Source organism: Acinonyx jubatus, chromosome B3 (genome assembly GCF_027475565.1).
Source record: "Acinonyx jubatus isolate Ajub_Pintada_27869175 chromosome B3, VMU_Ajub_asm_v1.0, whole genome shotgun sequence".
In the NCBI taxonomy this organism is placed as follows: Eukaryota; Metazoa; Chordata; class Mammalia; order Carnivora; family Felidae; genus Acinonyx; species Acinonyx jubatus.
The window spans coordinates 24,675,924-24,694,657 of NC_069386.1; the positions used below are offsets into that span (position 1 = coordinate 24,675,924).

General features: G+C 36.2%; 1 pseudogene; it reads right to left on the reverse strand.

Moving 5' to 3' along the window:
* Positions 1 to 688: 688 nt before the first annotated feature.
* Positions 689 to 896, reverse strand: LOC113602042 (60S ribosomal protein L37-like; annotated as a pseudogene).
* Positions 897 to 18,734: the final 17,838 nt, after the last annotated feature.

Below are 18,734 nucleotides of genomic sequence, written 5' to 3' on the forward strand. Positions count from 1 at the left end.
GAGAAGGTGCTGAAATGAAGGAGCAAGAGTAGCCATGGGAGACCATGAGGGATCTGGGAATTTGAGTCAGCAGAAATTGCATGAAAACGAACGCTGTTTAGGGAACAGGTGAGGTGTGCAGTTGGGAGAAATAGGAGTGTTATAGAGATGGGGAAATTGAGTGATCATAGAGACTGAAGATGGCCACATCCTACTGCTGCCTTGAGTCCTTAGTGACCTACAGCCGAGATTTCTGGCACAATTGTGGCTTTTAGCTTTGTGCAAGGCCCATCTACACACTGTTCCTGAGTTCCTATGAGATTCTGCCTTCTTTCCACACATCCTGATCATCAAGGCCCCATCATTGGAAATAGACTGAAAACAATTTCCTTCTCTGTTACCCAAATGGCCTAAATAATATAACAGCCATACTTCCATACAAGAGTCAGAATTGTCAAAGAGAAGACCCCCCCCCCCCCCGACTCCAGTGTAGCTCAAATGGCTTCATTGGATACTAGAATGTTCTTTCATGTTGTGTTTTGGGTTGAGTTCAATCTGGTTCCCTGGGGGGAACCTGCTGGTTTTGGCTCCTGAAGCTTTTCTGGGAAGAAATTACACATTTGCCTATGTCTAAAATTGCAAATTTTCACACAGACTCTTTTTTTTTTTTTAACCAGAACATTTATTGTGTGACTAATCATTGAAATTTTTAAGATGAACTGGATGCTGCAACAGCTACCCTCTTGGGTTTAGGTGCTGTTCCTTCACAGAATCCATGCACTTTCTCTCCTGCTTGACAGGATAACCACATTTGCCACAGGTCAACTTCTGAAGGTGGTAGGTCTAGAGCCACAGCAGTGGCCCAACATGTGTGTCTTATTGCAATGCTTTCCAAATGATGTCATTCCTTTCGTCATCTTGTTTCCATGGCGGAAATTAAAGAGCCAGAGACTCATCTTCATAGCCTTCCTTTCATGGGCAGGAAGTAGTGTAGGTATAAAAACTGTTTTACAATGGACACAACATAGGCAGTCCTTGCTCTGCATGATAGTACAGGACTGTAAAAATGGCCATGCAAGCTGAAACTATGCAAAGTGGAACACTCAAAGGGACTTTTCTGAAACCTTATAAAATCTTTTTGAGGGGTGCTTGGGTGGCTCAGTCGGTTGAGCATCTAACTTATGATTTTGGCTCAGGTCATGATCTCAGGGTTGTGGGATGGAACCCTGTGTCAAGCGCCACGCTGAGCATGGAGCCAGCTGAAGATACTCTCTTGCTCCCTCTGCCTTTCTCCCCTACTCTCTCTCTCTCTAAAACAAAAAAAAAAAATTTCTTAAGGGTGCCTGGATGGTTCAGTCAGTTAAGTGTCCAATTTCAGCTCAGGTCATGATCTCATGGTTTGTGAGTTTGAGCCCCACGTGGGGCTGTGTTGACAGCTCAGAGCCTGGAGCCTGCTTCAGATTATGTGTCCCCCCCCTCTCTCTGACCCTCCCCTGCTAGCACTCTCTCTCAAAAATAAACATTAAAAATTTTTTTAAAAATTCTTCTTAAACATCAAAATTTGTTGAAACATTAAAATATTACACATTTAAGCATTATGATTTTAAGCGTAATCCAAATGTAAAAATTTAATTTAATGTAATAAAACATTGCATTTTTAATTTCTTAATTAAAAATTGTAATATAAATTAAAAATTGACATTAAATTTTTAATTAAAAATTAACATTCATTGAAACATTCAATTTTGTTGAAACATTAAATGGATAGAGATATACAATAAATAATAAACTGTGTACTGTACAATAAATAAAAAGTATACTGTAATAGTTTTTTGTAAATTAATTTTATTATAATTTCAAATTTACAGAAAAAAAGGCAAGAATGGTATAAGGTACTTTATTCCATTATTTCCATTTTGTCCCATTTGCTTTATTATTATTGTTTGTTCTCTTTCTCCTCCCTTCCACACCTTTTTAAAATCATCTGAGAGGACGTTTGGGGCCACTAACTGTCTCCAGAGTGTATTTCCTAAGGACAAAGAATCCTCTTAGGCTACCCTTGTAGAATGATCAAAACAGGAAATGTAGAGAACATGGTTTGCATACATTCATCTTTCTAACTTTGTTATTTGCCTGGGACTGATGACTTTAGATTTTTAAATAAAAAAAAAAAACCTGTGGGTATTTAGGAAGACGCCAATACAATATATTTTATAAAAGAAATAATAATTTTGAAATGGTCATGAATTTTACTTTGCTAATTATATTGTTCCAATCATTTATGCCATAATACTATATTTTATGATGTATACATGACAGTTTGAAGAATTGCTGTTGGGAGATTCTAGGGGAAGGATCCACAGTTAGGAGTAGCAGTAGCGGGCTGAGTGCCTGTGACCGTGGATTTGTTGCAGTAGGAATCTTCAGGAGGGAGGAAGCCGCTTGCGAATTGTGAAGGAACACAAAGCAATGCAACTGTACTGGATTTGACTGCCCCAGTAGGAGATCTATTCAGTGCGGCACAGAGGAACTGCTCAAATATGTTTCCTCTATGAAAGAATGGGTTTTCCCCCCAGATGATTAGGTTGAAAATGGTCCATGTGGAAGGCAGTAAAGTTAGGCGGGGAGGCAGACTGGATAAGTAAGGAAGGTCTGAGGGACCATCTTGAACTCCTGGTGAGTTGCTGTATGGTCCAGGGTGAGATGATGTAACCTGAGCTCTTCAAACATGTTTTTTATTCCTTAAGGATCTAAAAGGTGGAATGGGTTTTCATTTTTAAGAAATTATTCTGTGAAGACTGGTGTATATTGGGCAAAGAGCATGAAGAACCAGGAGCAACACTGCCTGGCTCCCTGTCCCTCTGGCTCCTCACCTCAGAGAGCCCCAGCCACTTTCAGCTGCCAGTGTTTGCAGCCTTCTGGGCAAGGGCTTTCTCCAGGTCCCCTGGGGCTCCTATATTCTTTATCGGCTGCCCTCCCTTCCCTGTCTCACTGCCCCACTCCCCTGCTGGTGTTCGCCAGCCACACGTTCCAAGTTCACTCCTTGCACTTGAAAACTTGTCTTCTGGGAATACCCAAATTAAGACAAGTGGTAATTTTTATGATTCGTTTAGCCTCATCAGTCTTTGTAAACAAGCATTGCTGGGGGAAGAAGGTGAGGAATGTACAAGCTGAAAAGTCATATTTGGATGGTTCCATCAGTATTTGAAGATGTCATATAAGTAATTTATCACATTCTGCTTGTTCAGGCCATAGAAATGTGTTTCAGCAAATCTGTGGAGCATGGAGGGGATACTGCACAGTTCAAAAGCCCTGACTCTATAGTCAACTGGATGTACTGAGACCAATGAATGATCTTCCAGTTACTAATTGCCACAAATAATGTTAAATTCCAACTCCTCCTGCTGGTATAACTTGGAGATCCACCACTTGGGCTAACTGGTTGAGAAGACAGGTTCCCTGGGGGCAACCTGTCACGGGTCCCCGCCATGAGCGTAAAGTTGTGTTTGTTACAATGACAATCATGTTTTCTGTCAGAGAGGTGGAGGCTAGATTTATAAGTAATAATACTAGTAACAATAACAATTATCCAGAGATAATTGTGTTTCCAACAAAGATCACACATTTCCTCCAGGAAGCATTTACTTCAAGTAAAGCCCTATCTAGGCTTTGTGCTTTTCTTCTTGGATCCCACACTGTCTTATATTTGCCATATCATTGTTCTTAATCCTTTAAATTGTAAAGGATATTTTATTTATCTATCCCCAAGGATACTCCTTTACACTCCTTGAAAGCAATCATGTTATCTTTCCGTGTTGTATCATTGGCACAGAGCTGGTCTCTTAAAAGGTATAAACAAATAAATATAGAACTGTAACAGGTGAAATCAATGGGGAAAGACCTGCTCCTGGACAAAAACTGGCAAACATTTGAACTATAATGAAGCAAAGCTCCTTTAAACCTCACAATAAAAAACAAAGTCATATTATCAACAAGGGTTAAAGTTTGTAAATGCCACATTTTATGTTCAGAGAAGTTGTCATTCATGTGGGAAAGCAAGAGAAAGCCAATTTTAGACTTTGAGAGGTTCAGAAATCACACTGGTCAGAAATCCTTAAAAAATTGCTTCCAGTTGTATGCCAAATAACAGAAAGACCACACAAATTTAATCACAATAAAAGAATGTAATGCCATAAAAAGATGAGTAATAAAAATCTAAAAAAAAAAAAACAACCGGAAATGTAACATCGATTCTGTTATCTAATCTACAGACTATATTCAAATTTCCTCACCTGTCCCAATAATATTCTCTATAGATATTTACCCCAATGCAGGATCCAGTCCAAGATCATGCATTGTTTTCAAGGGTCACATCCCTTTAGTTTCTTATAATCTGGAACAGTTCTGTAGTCTTTTCCTTGCTTTTTTTCTTCCTTCAATTTAATTTTTCCAACTTTATTGGGGTATACTGACATATAACATTGTGTAAGTTTAAGGTGTACATTGTAATTTAAAATATTAGAAATATTAAGAACTAAAGTGTTTGTTTCACTGTAGAAAGCTTTCCAAGGATCAGTTTGAACAGCACTTGCCTTCTCCTGTTATAGTTTATAATACAGAATGAGCATCTTTTCTATGCCTTGGCAAACTGTCACAGTCCTTTCTGTTTGGATAACTTCTACATTTCATTCTTTGTATTTTCAATGCTGTGCAATATCTCCTGTCATAGAAATTTTTTTGCACACCTTACTTTTTCTGAGATACTTTTCCTCCTCTTTGTCACAGATACTTTCCTAATATATGCCAATAAGTTCTCCTTCACTAGGATTATCTGGCTGCACATCTAGAGTTTCACAAATAACAGTCATCCCCAACATTCCCCTGGTCAGCTATTTCCTCTATAACTGTATTCACTTTCAATTCTAATTCCCCTTCCACTTTACCACTTTTCATTTATTTTGAACTTTCATCTTTGCACATTAATTTTTCTTGGCCAATTCCCTCTTTCAATGACCCATTTTTGTAAAATGTCCAAGGTGGGTTTATCACTGGGAGATAAAGAAGCAGTACAGTTATATCCTTTGCTGTTTGAGTGTGACCTGATAACAAATGCTCAGTGACCCATTACCAGCAGACTTGATCATGCTGCACAGCTATTATTTTTGGGGTGGTTTGCAGACTGTAGAGCTAGCAGCAGAATTTGCCTTTTATGCAATTATTAACAGTCAATAAACCACAAGAATGTGTGCATGTGAACCGTGCAATGTATAGACTGACTGTGTCTGACCCCAATTTCCTTAATCTCACAACTACTGACAACTTTTTCAAAGATGAAAGTGCTCTGAGACAGTGGTATACAATATTTCACACCAAGGATGACCCAGAAATTGCATAACATGTGGCTGATGAAGCAGTATATGCCAAAGAATCAGCGCTATCTAGGAGATCAATTTGAGCTCTATATTGTTAGCTTCTTTCTGCTGGTTTTCTATGAACCATATTAATGTTATGATTGTCATCTCTATTAGGTTGTGTCTGTTGGGGTGGAGAGAGTGAACCTAGAAATCACTGCTCAGAGGGGACACCTTCTATGTGGGAGACAAACTATCACATGCTTAACCAAGCCAGTTCTGTAACTCTCTCTCAAAACATATAATTGTCAGACCAATTCACTAAAAAAAATCATAAAATTGTTCAGTGATACTAAATTTTTACAAACTTCATTTTATATTTCATTCTACAAAGAAGGTCTCAGGAGTTCCTTCAGAGATTAATTTAGAAGAGACTTTCTTCTTCATGCTAGATTTGAAGTTCCATGTGCATGACAGCTGCTTTTGAACCAATCTAATGGGAAATAATCATAGGTAGAGTATTATTTTCAGCTACACAATACCTAAGTGGACATTACTCAATCTATAGTATCAGTAGTAAATTGCTTTCTTGCTGTTCCCGTTAAAAAAAACTAAAAAAATAAAGCCAACATCCCTTGGTTCATTTGTTCCCCATCCATTTGGTTTAATCAAGAGATCTTTTTGAACCAGGATTATATACGTCTAGCTATTGAGGGGCACCTGGGTGGCTTGGTTGGTTGAGGGTCCGATTTCAGCTCAGGTCATGATCTCATGGTTCGTGAGTTTGAGCCTGAGCCCCCGTAGGGCTCTGTGCTGACAGCTCAGTGCCTGCTTCAGATTCTGTGTCCCTCTCCCCCGCCCCTCCCTTACTCACTCTCTTTCTCTCTCTCAAGAAAATAAATAAACATTATATATATACCTATATATATGCACATACACATATATATACACATATACATATATATGTACATATACATACATACATATATATACACATATACATATATAATATGTTTAGTTATAGAGAATTAAAGGTCTTAGAATATTTCTGGGAAAATTATGACTCCTTCATAAAAAGTGTCTTGTTGTCAGGGCACCTGGGTGGCTCAGTCAGTTGAACATCCAACTCTTGATTTCAGCTCAGGTCATGATCCCAGGGCTATGAGATCAAGCCGCATGTCAGGGCTGAGTGTGGAGACTGCTTAGGATTCTCTCTCTCTACCTCTGCCTCTCTCCCCCATTCCCTCTCTCTCTCTCTCTCTCTCAAATGAAAAAAAACTGTTTTATTGTCTTTAAATTGTATATAAAATAGATACAAAAGAGTATCAGAAAATCTATGTAAAATAAAATAATTATATGTGATAAACATTCTGTGCAGGCAAGTTAATTTAGGAAAAAGAATGTGACAGTTACATGTAACATTTCCCAAGATTTTCTCCTTGCTCCCAATTCATTCCCATCCCTGCCCTCCAGCGTCAAAGGAAACTACTGTGCAGAATTCTGTGATTATTATTATTTTACCTTTCTTTATAATATTAACACATATATTTGTGCCTCCATATAGTGCATTGTGTAGCTTTGCCTATATTTTCTCCAGGGTTGTTGAAGTATGGTTGACATACATTGTGTAAGCTTGTTAATTGTTGTTATACATCAATTGTTAATTGACATATAACATTGTGATGATTTGGTATACTTATGTATTGTGAAATGTTTAACACAATAAAGTTAGTTAACAACACCATCATCTCACATAATTACCATTTCTTTTTTGTGGTGAGAGCATTTAAGATCTGTTCTGATAGTAACTGTCAAGTATATAACACAGTATGAAGTGTAGTTATATACTGTACATTAGGTTTCCAGAATTCATTGGTCTTATAACTGAAACATTTGTAACCTTTGTCCAACATCTCCCATTTCACCTACTCCCAGCCTATGGAAACCACCATTTTACTCTCTTTTTCTATGAATTTAACTTTTTGAGATCATACATGTGAGATCATACAGTGTTTTTCTTTCTCTGACTTATTTCACTTTGCCTAATGTCCTCAAGATCTATTCATGTTATTGCAAATTAAAGAATATCCTTTTTTCTTATGGCTGAATGACATTCCAGTGTGTGTGTGTGTGTGTGTGTGTGTGTGTGTACTACATCTTCATTACCCATTCATCTATAGAAGGACATTTAGGTTGTTTCTGTATCTTGGCTATTGTGAATAATGCTGCACTGAACATGAGAGTACATATACCTTTCTGAGATCCTGGTTTCATTTTCTTCAGATATATACCCAGAAGTAGGATTGCTGAATCATATAATAGTTCTATTTTTAATTTTTTGAGGAACTTCAGCACTGTTTCCAAAGTGGCTGTACCAATTTACATTCCCATCAATAGTGTACACATCCTCACCAACACTTGTCTTGTTATGTCTTGTCTTTTTGATAATAACCATTCCAACAGATGTGAAGTGTTTTATCATGGTTTTGATTTGTGTTTTCCTGATGACTAGTGGTAATCTTTTCATTTACCTATTTGTATGTCTTTTTTGGAAGAATGTGTTTTCAGTTCCTTTGCTCATTTTTTAGTTGAATTTTTTAGGGTTTGTTTTGCTATTGAATTTATGAGTTCCTTATAATTTTGGATATTAAACCCTTATCAGATACATGGTTTGCAAATATTTTCCAATTCCATAGGTTATCTGTTCATTTTTGATTGTTTATTTTGCAGTGCAGAGCTTTTTAGTTTGATATAGTCCCATTTGTTTATTTTTTCTTTTGCTGCTTGTGCTTTTGGTGTTATATCAAAAAAATTATTGCAAAAACCAAAGTCAAGGAGTTTTTTTCCCCTGTTTTCTTCCAGGACTATTGTGATTTCAGGTCTTATAGGTAAATCTTTTACTCATTTTGAATTACTTCTTGTAAATGGTGTAAGTTATCGGTTCAATTTCATTCTTTTGCATGTAGTTCTCCAGTTTTCCCAGCACCATTTGTTGAAGAGACTAACATTTCCCTAGTGAGTATTCTTGGCTCCACTGTCCTTAGTTGACTTTATATGTAGGGTTATTTCTGGGCTGTTGATTCTGTTTGTTTGGTCTATGGGTCTATTTTTATCCCCGTATCGTCGTGTTTTGATTATTATAGCTTGGTATTACAGTTTGAAAGTGTGATGTGTCCAGCTTTGTGGTTTCTCAGAATTGTTTTGGCTATTCACAGCCTTTTTTAATTCTGTACAAATTTTAGCATTGTTTTTCCTATTTCTGTGAAAAATGCCATTAGAATTTTGATAGGAATTGCATTGAATTTGTAGATGGCTTTGGGTAGCATGGACATTTTTAACAATATTAATTATTCTGAACACTGAACATGGTATATCTTTCCATTTATTTGTGTCTTCCATTTCTTTCATCCAAGTCTTATAGTTTCCAATGTACAGATTTTTTACCTCCTTAGTTAAATTTATTCTTACATATTTTATTGTTTTTATTGCTGTTGTGAATAGATGTTTTCTTTATTTCTTTTACAGATATTTCACTGTTATTGTACAGAAACACAACTGATTTCTGTATCTTGATTTTGAATACTGCTACTTTACTGAATTCATTGGTTAGTTTTAAAAGTATTTTGTCTTTGGGATTTTCTCCATATAAGAATATATCATATGCAAAAAAGAAAATTTTATTTCTTTTTTTTATGATTTGGATGCTTTTATTGTTTTTTTCTTTCCTTGATTTCCCTGACTAGGATGTCTAGTACTATGTTGGATAGGAGTGGTTAAAATAGGCACCCTTGTCTTGTTCCTGATCTTAGGGAAAAACCTTTCAACCTTTCATTGTTGAATACATAATTTATAGTAGTCATATATTCTATTTATGTTCCTTAGGTCAAACTTTTAAATTTTGCTTTTCAAATGTTCTATTGCCTACTTATATATTTTTGTCTCTTTGATATATCTCTGAAAGAGATATGGTAACATCCTCTATTAGTATGGCTTGATATATTTTGAGATTATGTTATTAGGTATACAATTTTAGAGCTGTTATATATCCCTGGTCTATTGGATGTCTTTGCATTATTTAATACCCTTTTTTTCTCTTATAAATGCTTTTTGCCATTAAAATATATTCAGTCTGATATTGATATAACTACATCAGCCTGAATGGCTCTGTTAATTTCTAGTAGTGGGACCTTGTGTTACTTAATTACTCTCTGTACTCCAATTTCTTTATCTACAAAATGGGTAGAACAATAAGACCAACATCACAATCTCATTTATTCATTCTTTTCTTCATTTGTTTACTGCATATTTATTAAACATCTATCATGTGTTAGGGCTTGTTCTGTGCTTGGGAGAAATAGCTGCAAACAAAAATTCCAGTCCTTGTGGAACTTAGATTTTAGTATAGATTATTGTTAGAACTAAATGGGTTAATATATGTAAACTGTATACAATACTGACCTAGCACATGGTGAGTAATCACTATATGCTACTTATTATGATTATTATTACTCCTTTTTCTTGTTTTTTTTTCCCTAATATGTAGGTGTCCTATTTTGGATGTATCCCTTAAACAGTATACAGTTGGATTTGGTTATTTATCCAGACTGATGTTTATTTTTCTTTATCATTTTTGGTATTTGTTCCATTTTCATTTATTGTTATTACTAGTATATTTGGACTTATTTTTCCTAATTTTCCCCAGTCCTTCTCTCCTCTTTTGATTATTTATTATCTTAAAGTTGGGAAAAAGTTCAAGAGACCTTAAACCAGTTTGGGGGATATTTTCTTTGTAAATTGTCCATATGGTGATTTGGTTTTTGAATATAACATTTATTGTGACTTGGGGTCTTTATAGAAACTTCCATTTTAACATGTTATTACATAAGAAGGTTCTTAAGTGATCCTTCATATCTAGTTGATTAAGGGTGTTGGTTAGTTCAATTGTGTCCTTACCAATTTTCTGCCTGCTGGATTTGTCTTTTTCTGATAGAGAGTTGTTGAAGTCTCCAACTATAAAAGTGGATTCATCTATTTATCCTCACAATTCTATCAGTTTTTGTGTCATGAATTTGATGCTCTGTTTTGGGGATATACATGTTAAAAATTGTTGTCTTGGAGAATTGACCAGTTTATCATTTTATGCTGACTCTCTTTATTCCTGATAACTTTCTGTGGGAGGAGCTAATATGGCAGAACAGCATGGAAATTTTTTTGTGTGTCTTACATCCATGAAATACAGTTAGACCAACACTAAACCATCCTACACACCTAGAAAACTGATTGGAGGATTAACACAACAATCTGCACAATCTGAACCACAGAATTCAGCAGATACTCGGTGCGGGAGGTGAATTTGGGGAGCAAGAAGCTGCAAAAGGTAGGGAACCGCTTTTACAGGCAGAGAGAGGATGGAGACTGGGGAGGGGAGTAGAATATGGGAAAAGCACCCCTTCCTCAAAAGCAGCTGGAGAGAAAGTGGAAAATTGGAAACAGTCGCAGGGACTAAACTAAAAAGGAAGAATGGAGAAAGAAGAAAGGAGAGGGTTTAAATTCCATTAAAACTGTAAACAAGGGGACCACAAAGGCTGCAACTCTGCAGCTTGGTAACTGGTGGCAGTGTTCTGGTCGGAAGGGCGAATCCCCAAGAACAGAGTGGGGTCCAGGAGGTTCTTGGGCCACATGGGGAAAAGCAGTTCCATTGCTGGAAGGACATTTGGTAGAGACTGTTGAAGCCACCTGGTCCCAGCAGACCCCAGAAAATGGCCACATTCTCTGGTGCTGGAACAAGGTCATTAAGGGTGAAGCCTGGTGCCAGATGTGTGTTGTGATTTTCCATAATCCCTGAAATGCTGCTGCTACACTGCCTTGCAAACTTTTTATGGGACGGGCTGGCACCTGGCCATAGTCTTGGGGCACCGGCAGCAGCAGGGTCCAGCAAGCATTCCTGGGTGCAGCAGACATCTGGCCATTGCTCAGTGAGACCCTCCTGCAGAGGGGCAGAATGGGTCACAGTCCTTCAGAAGTAAGGGGCTGGGGAAAAACAGCTGCATCTGAGACAAAACTTGGGAGAGAGGTACTGCCTAGGGTGTGGTCGCAGAGAGTGAAAACGCGGGGAGTGGACAAAAGCTGAAGACAGAGTTAGGGTGTGGGATTGCTGATCTGAGAGAACAGACTGGGTAGCTGGGTGGCGCCATTTTCACTGCTCCCACGCATGAGCATACGCAGCTATGAGCATCGCAAAAATCCACCCCAGTAGACTAGCTGCGCCATCTAGTGGAGAGCAGAGCTGTTACACTGAGCCCCACCCAACTGGGCCAACTTGGCTGTTCAAGAACACAAGTCTCACCACCGGCTTAATTTATGGACTATAAAGCGCTACATAGACTGACTTCTAGGGGAAAACAAAGTAATTTCAGTCCTACTTCAATCTGTTAGCAGGTTCATCTATTCAATTTTCTTTCTTTTATTTCTTTCTTTCTTTCATCTTTTTTCTTTTTCTCTTAAAATTCATTTTGAATTTCAATTTTTATTAAAAATATTTTTCTTTAATTTTTATTACTATATTTTTTACTTTTGTGTAAATTTTTTCAAATTCTATTTTACCTCCATTTTATTTTAGTCTACTTCAGTGTATTTACTTTTTCAAATTTTCAAACAATTTCATTTTTATTTCTTTCTTTTTCTTTTTTCTCTTTTTCATTTCTCTTCTTTTTCTTGAATGCTGAAAGAGAAAAACTTCATTTTTACTTTAAATTTCTACTAAAAATATTTTCTTTAATTTTTGTCTACTGCATTCTTAACTTTTGTGTATATTTTTTCAAGTTCTATTTTACCCACATCATGTCATTTTAGTCTTCTTCAGTGTATTCATTTTTTCAAATTCTCAAGCTATTTACTTTTTTTTCTCTCCCTCCCTTTTTTTTTGTTTAATCTGTGAAACCACTTTCAACACCCAGACAAAAACATACCTAGGATCTAGCATCATCTATTTGATTTGTGTGTGTGTGTGTGTAATTTTAATTTTAATATTTTTTTAATTTTAATGTTTTTAATTTCAATTTTTCTACCTCATTAATTCCTTTTCTCCCTTCAAAATGACAAAACGAAGGAATTAACCCCAAAAGAAAGAGCACAAAGAAACGGCAGCCAGGGATTTAACCAACACAGATACAAACAAGATGTCTGAACCAGAATTTAGAATCACGATAATAAGAATACCAGCTGGAGTCAAAAATAGATTAGAATCCCTTTCCGCAGAAATAAAAGAAGTAAAAAATAGCCAGAATGAAATTAAAAATGCTATAACTGAGCTGCAATCACAGATGGATGCAGCAGCGGCAAGGATGGATGAGGCAGAACAGAGAATCAGTGATATAGAGGACAAACTTATAAAGAATAATGGAGCAGAAAAAAAGAGGTAGATTAAAGCAAAAAGCACGATTTAAGAATTAGAGAAATCAAGGACTCATTAAAAAGGAACAATATCAGAATCATAGAGGCCCCAGAAGAGGAAGAGAGAGAAATAGGGACAGAAGGATTATGTGAGCAAATCATAGCAGAAAACTTTCCCAATGTGCAGAAAGACACAGACATCAAAATCCAGGAAGCACAGAGGACCCCCATTAGATTCAATGAAAACCAACCACCGACAAGGCGTATCATAGTCAAATGCACAAATTACTCAAGCAAGGGGAGAATCATGAAAGCAGCAAGGGAAAAAAAGTCCTTAACTTACAAGGGAAGACAGATCAGGTTTGCAGCAGACCTGTCCACAGAAACGTGGCAGGCCAGAAAGGAGTGGCAGGATACATTCAATGTGCTGAATCAGAAAAATATGCAGCCAAGAACTCTTTATCCAGCAAGGCTGTCGTTCAAAATAGATAAAAATTTTCCCAGACAAAAATTAAAGGAGTTTGGGACCACTAAACCAGTCCTGCAAGAAATTTTAAGGGGGACTCTCTGAGGGGAGAAAAGATAAATATATATGTATGTATATGTGTATATATATATATATATATATATATATATAAAGCAACAAAGATTAGAAAGGACCCAAGGACACCACCAGAAACTCCAACTCCACAAGCATCATAATGGCAATAAATTCATATCTTTCAGTACTCACTCAAAACGTCAATGGACTCAATGCTCCAATCAAAAGACATAGGGTAACAGAATGGATAAGAAAACAATATCCACCTATATGCTGTTTACAGGAGACCCACTTTAGACCTAAAGACACCTTCATATTGAAAGTAAGGGGATGGAGAACCATCTATCATGCTAATGGTCAACAAAAGAAAACCAGAGTAGCCATACTTATATCAGACAATCTAGACTTTAATAAAGACTGTATCCAGAGATGCAGAAGGGAATTATATCGTAATCAAGGGTCTATCCACCAAGAAGACCTAACAATTGTAAACATTTATGTGCCAAATGTGGGAGTACCCAAATATATAAATCAATTAATCACAAACATAAAGAAACTCATAGATAGTAATGCCATGATAGTAGGAGCTTCAACACCCCACTCACAACAATGGACAGATCATCAAATCAAAAAATCAACAAAGAAACAATGGCTTTGAATGACACACTGGACCAGATGGACTTAACAGATATATTCAGAACATTTCATCCTAAAGCAGCAGAATACACATTTTTCTCTAGTGCACATGGAATGCTCTCCAGAATAGACCATATACTGGGACACAAATCAGCCCTAAGTAAATACAAAAAGATCGAGATCATACCATGCATATTTTCAGACCACAACACTATGAAACTCGAAATCAACCACAAGAAAAAATTTGAAAGGTAACAAATGCTTGGAGACTGAAGAACATCCTGCTAAAGAATGAATGGGCTAACCAAGCAGTTAAAGAGGAAATTAAAAAGTATATGGAAGTCAGTGAAAATGATAACACCACAACCTGTTAACTTTCTGTGCTCTACAGTCTGTTTTGTCCAAACTTAATATTTTCACTTTCTTTTGATTAGTGTTGGCACAGTATATCTTTCTCCATCCATTTATTTTTAATCTATGTGTGTATTTATATTTAATGTGGGTTTCTTTTAGGCAGAATATAGTTGGGTTCTGCTTTCTTGACTCATTCTGACAATCTGTCTTTTAATTGGTTCAAGCTATTGACAAACAAAAGTAATTACTGATATAGTTGTATTAATAGCAACCATATATGTTACTGTTTTTGATTTGTTACCCTTGTTCTTTGTTCTTATTTTTGTTATTCACTTTTTCTGCCTTTTGTGGTTTAATTGAACATTTTAAATTACTCCATTTTCTTTCTTTACTTACATATCAGTTGTACTTTGTTTTTACTTTTTTAGTGTTTACCACAGAGTTTGCAATATACATTTACAATTTATCCAAGTCTACTTTCAAATAACACTATGCTGCACAATGAGTAGTGCAGATATCTTATATAAGAAAATAATTTTAATTTTTCCCTCTCATCCCTTGTGTCATTCATTTTACATATACATATATATTTTACCTATAATATAAATACTGTTATTATTTTGAACTGTTATGTGTTAGATCAATTAAGAATAAGAATAATGAAAGTTTTTATTTTACCTATACTTATTCCTTCTCCAATGTCTTCCCTTTATGTAGATCTGAGTTTCTGAACTATATAATTTTCCTTTTTTTTTTTTTTTTTTTTTTTTGGATTTTACTGGAGCCACTATTTTACTTTGCAAACACTGAGTCAGTTCAGATGTAATGTTGCCTTACAGCAAGCAGCAGTTCATTTATACCGGTCTCTTGTACATTTGTTGTTGTTGTTGTTGTTGTTGTTGTTGTTGTTATAAAATTTAAGTAATTGCTGGTAGGAATGTAAAATGGTGCAGCAGATAAGTGGTTGCCTAGGGCTGGGGGCTGGTCAGGGAGGATGGGGAGTGATTACTACAGGGCACAGAGTTTCTTTTTGGGGTGATGAGATGTCCTAAAATTGATTTCGTGATGGCTGCACAACTGTGAATATACTGAAGCCTCTGAATTGTATATTTTATTTATTTTATTTTAATACTTGTTCAGGAAAAATAATTTTCCTTCTTTCTGAAGAATTTCTTTTAACATTTCTAGTAAGGCAGATCTACTGGTAACAAAGTCCTTCAATTTTTGTCTGACACAAGCTTTATTTGTCCTTGTCTTTCAGAAGATAAGTACAGAATTCTAGGTGGTTTTTTTTCCCCCCTCTAATGAATATTTCACTTCATCTCTTCTAGCTTGTGTAGTTTCTGAGAAGTCAGATATAATTCTTATCTTTGCCTCTCTATCGGTAAGGTGTTTTTTCCTCTGCCTTCTCTTGAGATTTTTCTTTATCCTTGACTTTCTGTAGTCTTAAAATGATACAACTAGGTATAACTGTATTTTTTTTTTCATTTCCTGTTTGGTGTTCTCTGAGATTCCTTATTCTGTGGTTTGGTATCTGATATTAATTTGGGGAAATCCTCTGTCATTATTGTCAGATATTTTTCTGTTCCTTTCTCTCTTTCTTCTCCCCCTAGAGTTCCCATTACACATAAGTTACACTTTTTGTGTTAGTCTCACAATAATTAGATATTCTTTTCTCTCTTTTTTTCTACTTTCTTTTCAGTTTTGGAGTTTTCTATTGAGATATCCTCATGCTCAGAGATTCTGTTCTCAACCATGTTTATATTACTAAGTCCATCAAGGAAATTCTTCATTTCTGTTGCTGTGATTTTGACTTCTAGCATTTATTTTTTTTTCTAAGAAGTTCTATTTCTGTGCATACATTACCCATCTATTCTTTCTTTCTGTTTCTTTTTCCATTAGAGCCCTTTGCATAATAATAACAATAATTGTTTTAAATTCTTGGTGTGATGATTCCAACATTCCTGCCATATCTGAGTCTGGTTATGATGTTTCCTCTGTCTCTTCAAACTGTGTGTGTGTGTGTGTGTGTGTGTGTGTGTGTGTTTGATTTGCTTTTGTTATGCTTTATAATCTTTTCTTGATAGCAGGACATGGTGTACTGTTTAAAGGAACTACTGTACGTCCTTTACTAATAGGCGCTTTTTTTAATAATGTCATGGTGAGATGGGGTAAGAGAAAGTGCTTTATAATCTTATGATTAAGTCTCAATCTTTTAGTGGACCTATGCCTCTGGAGTGTGAACTTTATCCATGCTTGCCAGTCTTTTCCCTCTCTCTGAAGTAGGACAGGAAGGTTAGAGTGGGCTGGAGTTGGGTATTTCCCTTACTCATGTCATTAGACTTTAATAAAACCCCAGCAGGTTAAGCTCTGGTTAACTAATTCTCCTGAGGGCAAGTCTTGTTAAGAAGAACAGAGTGCAACGTGTGAAGATTTCTGACTTATGTGCTATGATTGCTTTGTTGCCTATTTTAAATTTTACCTTTTATCTTTAAGTTTTTAAATTTCACAAGACATTATTATTTTGAAAATTGTTGCTTATTTATATTTAAGTATATTTTGTGGTTAAAAACATTTTTTAAGTTTATTTATTTATTTTGAGAGAGAGAGAAGGTGCAAGTCAGGGAGGGGCAGAGAGAGAGGGAGAGAGTGAGAATCCCAAGCAGGCTTGGCAATGTCAGCACAGAGACTGATATGGGGCTTGAACCCATGAGCCGTGAGATCATGACCTGAGCTGAAGTCAGATGCTTAACCGAATGAACCACCCAGCTGCCCCTAAAGACTTTTAAAAATGTTTTAAAATTTATTTTGAGACAGAGATTGAAAGACAATGTGAGTGGGGGAGAGGCAGAGAGAGAAGGAGAGAGAGAATCCCAAGCAAGCTCCATGCTGTCAGCACAGAGCCTGATGTGGGGCTTAATCCCAGGAAGCAGAAAATCATTACCTGAGCAAAGATTAAGAGTTGGTGCACAACCAACCGAGCCACCCAGGTGCCCTATATTTAATGACATATTTAAAACTTCTTTTGCTTTTTCATATGTGTGTCTGAGACGATTTTTAGAAATTGCTTACTCTAAGGGTGCCTGGGAGGCTCAGTCAGGTAAACATCTGACTTTGGTTCAGGTCATGATCTCAAGGTTTGTGAGTTTGAGTTCTCTGTTGGGTCTGTGCTGCCAACTCAGAGCCTGGAGCCTGTTTCAGATTCTGTGTCTCCCTCTCTTTCTGCCTCTCACCCATTCACTATTTGTCTTTTTCTCTATCTCTCAAAATAAAACATTAAAAAGAAAGAAAGAAATTGCTTACTCTCACCATGTTATTCAACATAGTGTTGGAAGTCCTAGCCTCAGCAACGACACAATGCAAAGAAATAAGAGGCATCCAAATTGGCAAAGAGGAAGTCAAACTTTCACTCTTCACAGATGACATGATACCCTATATGGAAAACCAAAAAGATTCTACCAAAAAACTGCTATAACTGATTCCTGAATTCAGTAAAGTAGCAGGATATAAAATCAATGCATAGGAATTGTTGCATTTCTATATACCAATAATAAAGCAGCAGAAAGAGAAATAAAGGAATAGATCCAATTTACAATTGCACCAAAAACCATAAAATACCTAGGAATAAACTTAACCAAAGAGGTGGAAAATTTATACACTGAAAAGTATAGAAAACTTATAAAAGAAATTCAAGAAGACACACACAAAAAAAAAATGGAAAAAAAATTCCATGCTCATGGGTTGGAAGAATAAATATTGGTTAAATATCAATACTACGCAAAGCAATCTACACATTCAATGCAATCCCTATCAAAATAACACCAGCATTCTTCTTAGAGCTGGAACAAACAATCCTAAAATATGTATGCAACCAGAAAAGGCTATGAATAGCCAAAGCAATCTTGAAAAAGAAAACCAAAGCTGAAGGCATCATAATTCCAGACTTCAAGAGGTATTCGAAAGATGTAATCATAAAAACAGTATAGTACTGGCACAAAAACAGACACATAGAACAATGGAACTGAATAGAGAACACAGAAATGGACCCACAAACGTATGGCCAACTAATGTTTGACAAAGCAAGAAAAAATATCCAGTGGAATAAAGACAATCTCTTCAGCAAATGGTGATGGGAAAACTGGAGAGCAACATCTAGAAGAATGAACCTGTACCACTTTCTTACACCATACACAAAAATAAACTCAAAATGGATGAAAGACCTCAATGTAAGACAGGAAGCCATCAAAATCCTCGAGGAGAAAGCAGGCTAAAAATTCTTTGAATTTGGCCACAGCAACTTCTTACTCAACACGTCTCTGGAGGCTAGGGAAACAAAAGCAAAAATGAACTACTGGGACCTCATCAAGGTAAAAACTTCTGCACAGCAAAGGGAACAGCCAGAAAAACTTAAAGCCAACTGATGGAATGGGAGAAGACTTTTGAAAATGACATATCAGATAAAGGATTAAGTATCCAAAATC